Source organism: Dreissena polymorpha, chromosome 8 (assembly GCF_020536995.1).
Source record: "Dreissena polymorpha isolate Duluth1 chromosome 8, UMN_Dpol_1.0, whole genome shotgun sequence".
Taxonomy (NCBI): Eukaryota; Metazoa; Mollusca; class Bivalvia; order Myida; family Dreissenidae; genus Dreissena; species Dreissena polymorpha.
In genome coordinates, this window is record NC_068362.1 from 67,379,068 (window position 1) to 67,391,795 (window position 12,728).

A 12,728-nucleotide genomic window follows, 5' to 3' on the forward strand; every position below is an offset into this window, starting at 1 on the left:
CCTCTACCAAGTTTGTTCAAATTATGCCCTTTGGGTCAAATTTCATCCTGACCCGCATGTCACAAAATTGAACATTACATACGCTTATATCTTGCTTATTTTGTGAAAACTTTAAAAATATTCTTGTCCTTAACTCTAGGACCTAGGGCTACCACATTTTGTATGTAGTGAGATATAGTAGTCCTCTACAAAGTTTTCTCAAATTATGCCCCTGGGGTTAAATTTGACCCAGCCCAGAAGGTCACAAAAGTGTACATGTGCTTAAATAGGGCCTATATTTAAGTATTTGCACATGCAGAGAAATTTGTTTCAGCCTTTTTTTTCAGCAGTGGAGTGATACACAGCCATCATAGCCCTCTTGTTTAAATACTCAAAAAATGAAACCGTGTTCATGCTTGCATGAACACAGTTTATAAATGCTGTCAGAATGATAAAATATGCAATTACTATAAATACAAATGCCAGGGAAAAGTGCTTTTTGTACTAAAAAATTCGAATGAATATTACAATAATACATTCTGAATACTTTAGTATGTAATTAACAGTTTTTGTCTGAGAAAATCACTAAATTTTATATATTTATTCAAATTCACATAAATCATATTTCAAAAACACATCATTACTTCAAATCCTTTCACACAATACTGAAAAAAATGCACAGTTTCTGATTGTTATTGATTGTTTATTAATTTATACATGTACCATTTTTTAATCTTGATGCATCCTCAGTTGTATAATGCACATCTTAATCTGTTTTAACAGTTATAATATAAAGATTAAGACTGACTCAGTAAAATAATAATCCATGATTTCTGCAGTACTTGCAGACAAAATAGGAATACTGCTGTGATATTATCTATCTATCTAATGGGATATTAATTTGGCTTCAATAGAAAAAAATCAAAGCATACACATGTATAAAATGTGTATGTATATATTAGTTAAACTTAAATTGATTGACCATTGATAAAAAGATATTATAATATATATGTATGTATATATATATCCTTGTAAAACTAAAAATTAAATATGTATGTTTCTATTACATCATTTAGGACTTTTATTTTCAGACAAAGTAGAGTGAAGCTTAAAACAGTATCCAATTGTAACAGTCAATTTTGGGAAAATCAACCTTATAATTGTTTTCTGTGTTGGCCAATGTCATAATTGGTATAAAATGTATATTGAACTGGAAGTTTTCTTTATTTTAAATGATAACATTTGCTTGGTCAGCCATAATTGTCACAAACAAGTGGTCTTTTTACACTGTAGTTTTCTCACTGACTATGGGTTTGTTCTGAGAATGAGCCACACAAAGTATCGTTGGGGAGATGAGTTGTCAATTTTATGTTTATCAGTCTTTCATAATCCAGTATACCTGTAAAAAGGGAATTTGTAACTAATAATCACACAATATACACAATTAAAATTGTATGCATTTAGATTTATTTAGTACTGCACATTAATCATTTTCCAAAAATATGTAGCAACATTACATTGTATAATGCTGCAATACTAAAGTAATTTACTAATTAAAGGTCGCTGATGTGTAATGGATGTGGTGTCCACCTAATGATCTGGAGGTCACTGGTTTGATCCCCAGTGTGGGAGCATTCTTAAGAAATCTCCAAGAGACACCCAAGTACTGGTTCTAGGCCCAGGAAACGAACTCAAGAGCATTTCACATACATGTACGTAGTTAGTACTTTAAATTTAATCGAACTAAAAATGGGTTAAAACTAACAACTGAAACCCTTATTATTACATTTTATTTTGAATCAAGCAAATGTGCAAATTCATTAAAAATAATGAGTAAAATTTAAAAATTCTACTTTAAAGTAATCATGATAATTTAGATCATTTTCAGAATATTTAATGATGATAATGATACAATTATATATTCCCTAAATGATAAAAATAAAACATGTAATGTTAATTTATGAAAAAATCGTTTTAATTTTATCAATATCATGGTAATTACAACTAGATACAGGCAATTAGATCAGAAACGTGAAATATTAACCCATTCATGCCTAGCGTCCTGAAAAAAAGGACATTGCAAACAGCGTAGACCCAGATGAGACGCCGCATAATGCGGTGTCTCATCTGGGTCTGCGCTGTTTGCTTAAAGAAACTTCTGTAAGAAATATTCTAAATATAGAAATAAATATACCAGACACCCCTACTTTTGGAAACAAATTGATCCAATTTAGAAGGATGGGAGAGTCCACTGGGCATAAATGGGTTAATGAACAACCCAGACATTTGTAGTGATTTATGGTCACTATTTGATTAACGTTCTATACATGACCTGTCATAAAAGGTATTTTTAGCCAGTACTACAATCGGCAATGATAGTCTGTATTGCATACATATTCCAACGTCTATTATCGATTCGCTTCCTCAAACTGAACAAATATTTAATGTTTACATCGCGAAACGAAATGCATCCAGTTTCACTTTCGGTTTGGTTCGTTTTGTAAACACCGTAATTTCATCTTAAAAATTGGTTGATAGGGTGATTAAATAATAATGGAAAAGTAAATCACTTGGATAACAGGTCAAATTGCAACACAAATGAACGTTAATAGTGCTCTTAATATCAAAGTTTCGGTAAAAAGTTTAGCGCTAGTTCAACGCGCATGTATATAGCCTCATAACAATAGACTGACAACCTTTTGGGTAGTAAAGTAGTAATACAAGGCAATATGGCGACCGTTAGCCACGAGGCCTATCTTACGGAGGAATCCGAGATAGCCGATGTATCACGATTGAATCGAAAGAGGAATACACAGACTTGGTATTAATTTTCATTTTATGTAGTGTGCCGCTTGGTTAAACTTATTTAGAAGTATTCAGATGAGTAAAAAAGAAACTGATAAATAACCCGTTAATGTTCAGCTTATATAATTAAAACAGTCCATCAATACAAACCTTATATTAATAAATATGAACAGTGAAGGGTAAATCAACTTTCGATTTAAAGATTTTAAAGTGTTTATTAAATTTTAATTATACGTGCATGGTTCGTTAAGCTGTTTGTGTTTGAAAACAGTTTGTGTTCATTTATTATATCAGTGATATTAATGAGAGTAACCCGATTGTAATTATCTGTAAAGAAAAATATTTTCTACTTTCGATTTTGGAATCCCGGTACTTTCGTTTTCCGTATACGTTGCATGTGAATTACCGAGAGGGCGGTTTAACTCAATCTGATTGCTATTTAACAAGTTAAAAGTTGTTGCTTTTAACAAAAAGATAAACTTGACATTCATAATATATTTGTTTGTAGTATTTGCCAATCACCATAGTCTAGGGATTATTCTTGACTAAAAGAATGATGAGACTTGAAAAGGGCCTTGACGATTTATTTCATGACAAAATGTTCGATGGTTAAATGTGTACACAGAAAGTGTCTGAATTGTGCTGTTTCAGTACTTAAATTTAATCACCCCTTAAGCATATATTTCACGAGATAATTTTTTTAATTTAAAATATGTTGATGTTAAGTAAAAATGTTGTCAACAGCAAATGGTTATAGTATCCCCCGCCATAGGCGGAGAGATATTGTTTTGGTGTTGTCCGTCCTTCCGTCCGTCTTTCCGTCCGTCCGTCCGGCACTTTTGTGTCCGGAGCCATATCTTGGAAGTGCTTTGGCGTATTTGATTGAAACTTGGTACGAGTATTTATATATATGATTAAGAGGATGATGCACGCCAAATGGCATTGTACACCATCTGTTAATAACTGAGTTATGGCCTTTTGTATCTTGTAAAAATGTTTTTTTGTCCGGAGCAATATCTTAGAAGTGCTTTGGCGGATTTCATTGAAACTTGGTATGAGTATATATATGGATAAGAGGATGATGCACACCAAATGGCATTGTACACCATCGGATAATAACAGAGTTATTGCCCTTTGTATCTTGAAAAAATGCTTTTGTGTGTGTCTGGAGCCATATCTTGGATGTGCTTTGACGGATTTCATTGAAACTTGGTATGAGTATATATATGGAATAGAGGATGATGCACGTTGGCATTGTCTATCCGTCCAGAAAACTTTTGTGTTTAGAAGTATATTGGCGGGGGATATCAATTCAACGAATTTGCTTGTTTTTAATAAAATGTAAACGCAAATAATACTCCGGTAATCTATTTTAATACACATTATTTTCTAAACTACATTTGGTTGTAGACATTTCGTAACAGGTCATCTAATACTTCAGTTAAGTGGACTGTATAAGGTAACACGTTTCTTATTTCTATTGTGATCATTTTAGGATGATTTAAAGGTATATAATTCTTTAGTTTTAATAATGTAAGGAAATTAAAGCACTTTTTAAAAAAAACCAATACCTTAAATTAATTAATATCGCCTCAGTATTTTAGTTGTATAGTGCTGCGGTCCGAAGTTGTGTTTAGTTTAGTATAACCATGCTCGGAAATAAACACAGAAGAAGCAAATATGTTTAAGACATCGCACAGTAATTATAAAATGAAAAATTAAAAATACACGTAAGCTTTATCGTTATATAGGTAGTTGCTGAATTGACGTTTTTTCTGTATTGTATGTGTAAAGACTGAATTCACCAAACCTATTATGCTTTCGTTTCATATCTATATTATTTTGCTCCCCGTATATGTTACATGACAAACACATACATGCAATGTTGGCTTTTAATGGGCTAAGCAATACCAAAATTAAAACATTATCTTATTGAGATTGTTTGAAATAAAACTTGCGACAAATAAAAACATAGCCTTGGTAAATGTTTGAATAGTTTTCAAAACGCAGTTTTGAAATTATAGTGTAATGAGTTACCTTATATGTCGGACTAGCTCTTATTGTCAGGTAGCTCAACTTCAGTGATATTCAACGAGGTTGTTTTCAATGATTTTCATTATTAAAATATAAAATGCAATATAACTCCGGAGCCCCGAGACTTGTTAAATGCATTTTTGAAGTGCATCGTTTCTTATGTAAGAAAATAAGTTATATCTTAGAAAAGTCCATACTCCCTAGGCAGTCGTCGCGTTATACAACTGAAATAATTATTGTTTTTAACGCTTATTGAAACCCTCTCGGTGTCTTTAGGGAGATCTAATTAACGCTCCCACAGCTGGGATCGAATCCGTGACGGACAACATATTTACTACTACGATTAACGATCTTTCCTCGGTACGATGTCTTTTTTCCCCACAAATTCGAAGAATGTTAAACCTGTTGCCAAACAATAGTAACAAAAATTCATATTTAATAGGCGTTTACCAGTCTTTATCAATTTATTTTTCGTAAGTTTATTCGCCTTATAGAGCCTCTACGATTGTATTCTTGTCCATATAAAATTATTTCGTTTCAGATATGTATTAAAATTAACTATATCCTTCTTGTTATTGTAGTTTTTTCGAATTGTAAACGCTTCTTTGTTACATATGGTTAGTCTTTCTTTTTGTTGTTTGATGTTTGTTATTAAATGTAGGTTAATATATTCTTCCAGATAGACCACCAATGGCGCTCAGCTGTGCGCCTGTTCCTAGCAAGTCAAGTCGTGAGTATTTAACGTAGTTTAATTTGTGACTCGCTTCATTAAAAAATGAACATTCACATTACTTCATATATTGTCAGATTTCACAAGTGGACTTAATTCATATTAACAATGTAAATTGCAATTCTAAAATGATGTACGAATGAGGTTGTATTGAAATTAAACCGAGCCTACATAAACGTGAAGTACGAATGAGGTTGTATTGAAATTAAACCGAGCCTCCATAAACGTGAAGGAGTAAACGTTAATTCTTGCTTTTTCACCTTGGTTGTTGATGATAGATTTTCATGTGATACCTTTAATACCCCTCGGTCGTCCGTATGCCGTTAACAACTTCCTCTTTGTCATAAAAGGAGATTCAATGGTTGTAGGCAACCATACATGCTGAATGTTTGATTGAGGGGCATTTATTTACGAGTTATACGGAATGCTTTTTTCAATGCTGACGATATTATGTGAAAGTGTGACCAACATTCCGAACTTTGATCATCAGAGATCAATTGTGTTAATACGAATAACTTGTGCCAATCCAAAATTCGGATAAAGATAACCGATTCTGTTTCAAATACCTTTGCTAAATCGTATCCAAAACGGAACCAAAACTTGCACATGTTCGGATATATATTTGTTTATAAAACTCGCAAACCAAAACAGATATCATAAAATTGTAGATAACCAACAGTTTTATCCGCTGGATAAGTGTTTTCCATATTTATACAATTAGCCACTGATGTCAGCAGGAGCAAAAGGTTGGAATAATCAACCGTTTCGAAAATACCATCGGAAGTAGTTGATTTGTGAATACTGATTTCGAATTAGACTAGCGGCGTGATGGGCAAAACAAAATGCATAGTATGCATGTTTATGCCCCGAAGGTGGGCATAAAGTGATCGCACTGTCCGTCGCTCTGTCTGTAAGTCTGTACGTCTGTCTGTCCGTCACACTTATGCGTTTAGGTTTCGAAAAATGCTCATAGCTTCTATGTCGCTTCAGATGTAACCTACATCATCTGGTATGCATGTGTATATGGACAAGGCCTTTCCATACGCACAAATTCTTTTACCTCTTTGAACTTGACCTTGAACTTAGGGTCCGCGTTAAGGTTTCGAAATCTGCGTTTAGGTTTCGACAAAGCGTTGTTCGGGGGCATATCTCTTCCGATGTAGACAGCTCTTGTTTCTTTAAAAAAGAATCAATACGACATTTTTACTAGAAGATACATACCTATAAAAGACTCTGTATTTTCTAACTACATGTCTATATTAATGGAAAGAATCGTCGATATGCAACTTTAATACTATTTATTTATTGAAGATACGGTAGACTTCATTGAAATACATTCATATTAATCAAATTTAATGAATTTGAAAAAAAATCTGGATATCATATTAACGGAAATAGCGCGGGCTTGCAGCTTTTCGGGCGTTACGGCGACGTTACACGTTGTACACTTTTTATTTACATTGTTTATCTTGATGAAATCTTGCATAAAGCAAGCTTCTATGGATGTATCGTTTAGGATTTCAGCAAGGGCAGGTGGGGTCAAGGTCCAGGCCAAGGTGGCGATCATTGAAAACAGTTTCTGCTTCATAAATAGACTTTGGATAAAGATAATGTATGGCGTATAATTTGTAAGTAGAACCTAGCATAGGATTGCAGCGAGTGTAGTCCAGAAATGTCAAGGTCGAGATCACTGTTACTAAATATAGTAAACAAAAACAAATAGGTTGTCTCCTGTCTATAACATAAGCATTGTTCACTCATATGATGTAGAAAGCATGACTGGAGACATAGCTGTGGACATTTTGGATTTGTTTTCAAATGTCAATCTTACTGTTCCAAAACTATAGAAATTGGTTTCCAGTTCAAAACTTGCAGTTGGATAACTATTCACTCAAATTGTGCATGTCGGTTGCGTATTTTCAGGACAAGCAACATACTTCTTTTGGGACTACTCGGCTTAAGGTCATTTTTTTACATGTAGGCAACTCATAATATAAAAAAACAGATTTCTGCATAATAACTTGAATATGAAATGGGGTGTTGTGTCGACACTTTTTTAATACCACATACATGTATACCTAGCTTGTGATTTTTTTTGATAAAAGTTATATCAAGAACAACGTCCCTGTTTCTTAAAATAGAAAACAAGAAACTTTTCTCCTCCTCAAAAGCTTGTGTTTAATTGGGATTTAGTTGTGCGTTATTAGCTTACATATACCAGTTATCGCACCATTATTTATAATAAGTTAAAATGTTGAAAGTCTTGTCAAATATATATCATACTAATACGGAAATGTGAATGAAAACAAAAGTGCATGAGAACAAAATATCCTGCTTTAATACATTACCTCACTCGAGCATACCGTTCTGTTGTTGAGATATCGGGTAGCATCGATGTCGTTCGTCTTTGCGTCCTTGTGCAACTGTGTCCATGAACCTTCTTTTGTCCAGAACGAAACTTAACGGAAATACGTCTTGCATGGTCCTATATGCAAAATGATTAAAGGTGAGTTTAATTGCTGTACCATGTTTTTTGTAAGAACAATGTATATCATACCAATTAGGGGATGAATAGTTCATGTGAACAATACCGCTTGCTTTAATATATTACCTCACCCGAGCCGTTCTGTTGGTTAGCTATCGGGAAACATTGTCCGATGTCCGTTGTCCGTTCGTCCTTTCGTCCGTGTGCAACTGTGTCCATGAACCTTTTTTGTTCAGAACGAAATTTCTCTGAAATCTTAATTGGATTGCCCTATATTAAAAGTGTCGAAATGTTTTCGACCCGTTTATTAATTATGGCATGGGGCTCCCAAATTGTTTTTTCTTTAATCTTTTCCTTTCTAACCCGAAGGCCCAGATTTTAAATATTTGGTATAGCGAATCGTATTTTGGTTCTCAAAGTTTGCGCAAGTTATGCTTTTAGTGGTCATAGTCTTGCATATACATTTTTAAGGAAAACCATAAGGAAACCTTGTCTGAAAGCGAAAATCCCGAGGCTTTGTTGTTTGGTTAGAATCAGTGTGTAGATTTCCTCTACAAATTAGGTCAAACTTATGAGCTTGGGGTCCAATTGACCTCGCCTTAGAGGTCACCATTATTACTTTAATTATATCGGGAAAACATAGACAAATAAAATAGTTTCTGAAACCTAAAAATCTATCGGGTTTATTGACTCACTTGAGCAAAACATGATTGCGTGACGTCCGTCGTTCGTCTGTCCGTGACGTGACGTGTGTGTGCGCGCATCCGTTTATTTCTTCTGCAAAAGACTTCTCCTGAAGCGTGGGGCATAAAATTACTTTATTGAACACGAAGGTCTCTATACAATTTTTTAATTTTTACGGAAGTCGATTTTAGCTCGACTTTCCGAAGAAAAATGAGAGCTATACTACTCGCCCCGGCGTCGGCATCGGCGTTGGTTGAAGTTTTTTATAAAGTCAAATATCTTTAACACTATCAAAGATAATGAACGCAAACTTGGAATACTTCTTTATGGCAACAAGACAATTGTGTAGGTCAAGGTGCATAACTCTGTCAGCATTATTTTTGTATCATTGTCCCTGTGGCTGTGTATACTTAGAAAATTGAAAATTTTGTTAGGTTTTGTGTTTGGGTCCACTTTATTCCTAAAGTATCAAAGCTATTGCTTTCATATTCGCAACACTTATTAACTATCAAAAGGGGACTGTGCAGTTAAAGTTAAACTATGACTGGCATTTTGACAGAATTATGGTCCCTTTTATACTTGAAAATTGAAAATTTGGTTAAGTTTTGTGTTTTGGTCCATGGTACTCCTTAAGTATCATAGCTGTTGCTTTCAGACTGGGAACACTCTCTAACTATCATAAGGGGACTGTAAAGGACAAGTTGCATAACTCTGGTTAGCATTTTGACGGAATTATGGCCCCTTTTTGACTTAGTAACTTTGATTATTTTGTTAAATTTTGTGTTAAGTTGCACTTTACTTCTAAAGTATCAAGGCTATTGCTTTCAAACTTCAAATACTTTCTAACTATCATGAGGGTACTGTACCTGGCAAGTTAAAATTGACATTGACCTTTGAATGACCTGGAATCTTAAGGTCAAATAAATAAATTTTGCTTAAATTGCCATAACTTCTTTATTTAGGATAGGATTTTGATTCATACTTCGACAAAACAACACTTACCTGGCATACAACTATAGACTCCACCCAAACCATCCCCCACGCCCCAACTCCCAAACCCGAATTTTTTTGTTTCCTTTTGTTTCTTCTTCTTTTTGAAATATCATCTAATAAATGACCACACCCCCACATTATTCCCCCTCTCCACCCCCCCCCCCCCAACACACAAAAAGATTTTTTTAAACATGGTAAAAAAACACACATATTTATTTTTATTATTTTATTTTTGAAAGACCGTCCAACCATCCCACCCAAGCTATTGCTATCAAACTTGAATACTAACACTACGCGCGACTTGTTTTCTATAGACAAAGAAGGAAATCAAGTGTGAGTTATTCTGCAATAATTATGGGCGGAGCTTAATGTTTCAAAAAAAAGTTCCGAATAAATAAATAAAATAATTCGGTAAAATGCACGTGCTTAAACCCGCTCTTAAATAAATGTTATAAATGAAGCATGAATATAAATGTAATGAAACAACAAATTGTATATTTGGTGATAAGTGGCATAACCACGCCTACAAAGAATGTTATTTGTTAGGAAACGTAATTAAAAAAACATTTATAGCATGTCATCTTTTCAGTAGCATCAATACACGTGACGTCATTTTGTTTCTACGATTTTTGTTCTCATTGAAAGTGACGTCATTTGCAAAATATTTATGAATGAAAACAACGTCATATGTTTGTACAATTATATGACGTCACTAAATAGTGAACATTGTACTTAGAAGGGCGGAGTATTGAAAGATATAGTTCACGTCCAAAAGCTTGAACCAAATCAATCAAAATCGTGTTATAATCGAAATAATATTTTTCTATGATGGTTTGCTGACGAATAACACACAGTAAAGAGTATAGATGCGTGTAATTAAATCACTCGTGCTTCGCACTCGTGTTTTAATTCCTACGCATAGATCTATACTCCTTACTGTAGGTTATTCGACAACAAACCATGATAAAATATATTATTCTTAAATATAATCTTATCAGTTTGTTTTATGTTTTTACAAATGTTCAATAGATTGTGGAAAACAAACCATTATAAAATTAGTATTTCTTAAATATAATCTTATTAGTTTGTTTTATTTCTTTACACATGTTCAATAGATTGTGGAAAATATACATGAATTCAGAATCGTCTATAATGAACCACTTTTTAAAAACATTAGCGATCAATATGTTTCAATTATGGTCATCTTCCAGTTAGAATATGACTATATTACCTTGACCTTATTGAATATGAACAATTTTCCTATGATGGCTTACTGTGAAGCACTCGAAAAGTCGAGCGCGCTGTCTTATGACATCTCTTGTTTTATAATTACTTACATTCAAAAATCATACTGATATACAAAACGTAAACGTTATTGCGTTTCTAGAAAAATCGTTTACTGACGAATCACATATTTCGACTAGTAAAGTACAGTAATTTATATTAAAATTACATAGTCCCTTTGATAATTCGTTTCTTGGGCGTGGTCATTGCTTCTTAGTGTAATACTGCTCCTTTATTTTTTTTTAATTAAAAACTACCTTTGTGTTTGTTAATAACTTAGCCCTTCACAATTATAACGTTAATATTTTAATTATGCCCTGTTTCGAAGAAAAAGGGATATATTGTTTTGATGGCTGCCCGTCGGTATATTGTCGGTAGACCAGTCTGAAATGTCGGTAGACCAGTTCGTTTCCGATCAATAACTCGTCAACGAATTGACTGATTGGCTTCATACATCACATGTGCATTGGCCTTGGACATAAGATGACCCCTTTTGATATTGGGGTCACTAGGTCAAAGGTTAAGGTCACTATCATACTAAATTTGAAAATATATTCAGATCAATAACTCTTTAACAAATTGACCCATTGGCTAAGAACTTCACAAGTGCATTGGCATTTTACAGAAGATGACCCCTACAGTTTTACAGTAGATGAAGTAGGTGTCACTAGGTCAAAGGTCAAGGTCACTATCACACTAAGTGTTAAAATCGTTTCCGATCAAAGACTCGTGAACGAGTTGACCGATTGGCTTGATACTTCACATGTGCATTGGCCTTGCACAGTAGATGACCCCGTTTGAATTTGGATCACTAGGTCAAGGTCACTATCACACTTAGTGTAAAAATCGTGTCCGATCAATAACTCGTCAACCATTTGACCGATTGGCTTGATACTTCACATGTGCCTTGGCCTTCGACAGCAGATGACCCCTATTGAAATTGGGTCACTAGGTCAAGGTAACTATCACACTAAGTGTGAAAATCGTTTCCGATCAATAACTCGTCAAAGAATCGACCGATTTGCTTGATACTTCACATGTGCATTGGTATTGGACAGTAGATGACCCCTACATATATTGAGGTCTCTATGTCAAAGGTCAAAGTTTCTAGCACAATTAGTGTGAAAGTCGTTTCCGATCAATAAATCGTCAACCATTTGACCGATTGGCTTGATACTTCACATGTGCTTTGGCCTTCGACAATAGATGACACCTATCAAAATTGGGGTCACAAGGTCAAAGGTCAAGGTCACTATCACACAAAGTGTGAAAATCGTTTGCGATCAATAACTCGTCATCGAATTGACTTGATACTTCACTTGTGCATTGGCCTTGGGCAGTAGATGTTCCCTATGGAAATTGGGGTCACTAGGTCAAACGTCAAGGTCACTATTACACTAATTGTGAAAATCTTTTCCGATCAATAACTCGTCAACGATGGACCGATTAGCTTGATACTTCACATGTACATTGGCCTTGGACAGTAGATGACCCCTTTATATGTATATTGAGGTCATTATGTCAAAGGTCAAGGTCACTATCACAGTTAGTGTGAAAAAACATTCCAATCAATAACTCGTCAACGAATTGACCGATTAGCTTGATACTGTAAATGTGCACTGGCCTTGGACAGTAGATGACCACTACAGAAACTGGGGTCACTATGTCAAAGGTTAAGGTCACTATCAGACTAAGTGTGAAAATCTTTTCCGATCAATAACTCGTCAACGAATT

At 34.2% G+C, this 12,728-nt stretch overlaps 1 protein-coding gene and 1 long non-coding RNA gene across 2 annotated transcripts in view; one reads left to right on the top strand and one right to left on the bottom strand.

The window, feature by feature from the left end:
• Positions 1 to 565: 565 nt before the first annotated feature.
• LOC127841530 (uncharacterized) lies at positions 566 to 2,459 on the bottom strand. Its single transcript, XR_008031054.1, has 2 exons — positions 2,312 to 2,459; positions 566 to 1,378 (listed from the first exon to the last, which is right to left on the bottom strand). It is a non-coding gene; the product is annotated as an uncharacterized LOC127841530 (long non-coding RNA).
• A 315-nt stretch (positions 2,460 to 2,774) lies between these two features.
• Positions 2,775 to 12,728, top strand: part of LOC127840601 (uncharacterized) — a 28,164-nt gene continuing 18,210 nt past the window's right edge. Inside the window, exons 1-2 of the mRNA XM_052369009.1 lie at positions 2,775 to 2,800; positions 5,498 to 5,548. The gene's annotated coding sequence lies outside the window, so the exon portion shown is untranslated. The remainder of the gene's footprint in view (positions 2,801 to 5,497; positions 5,549 to 12,728) is intronic.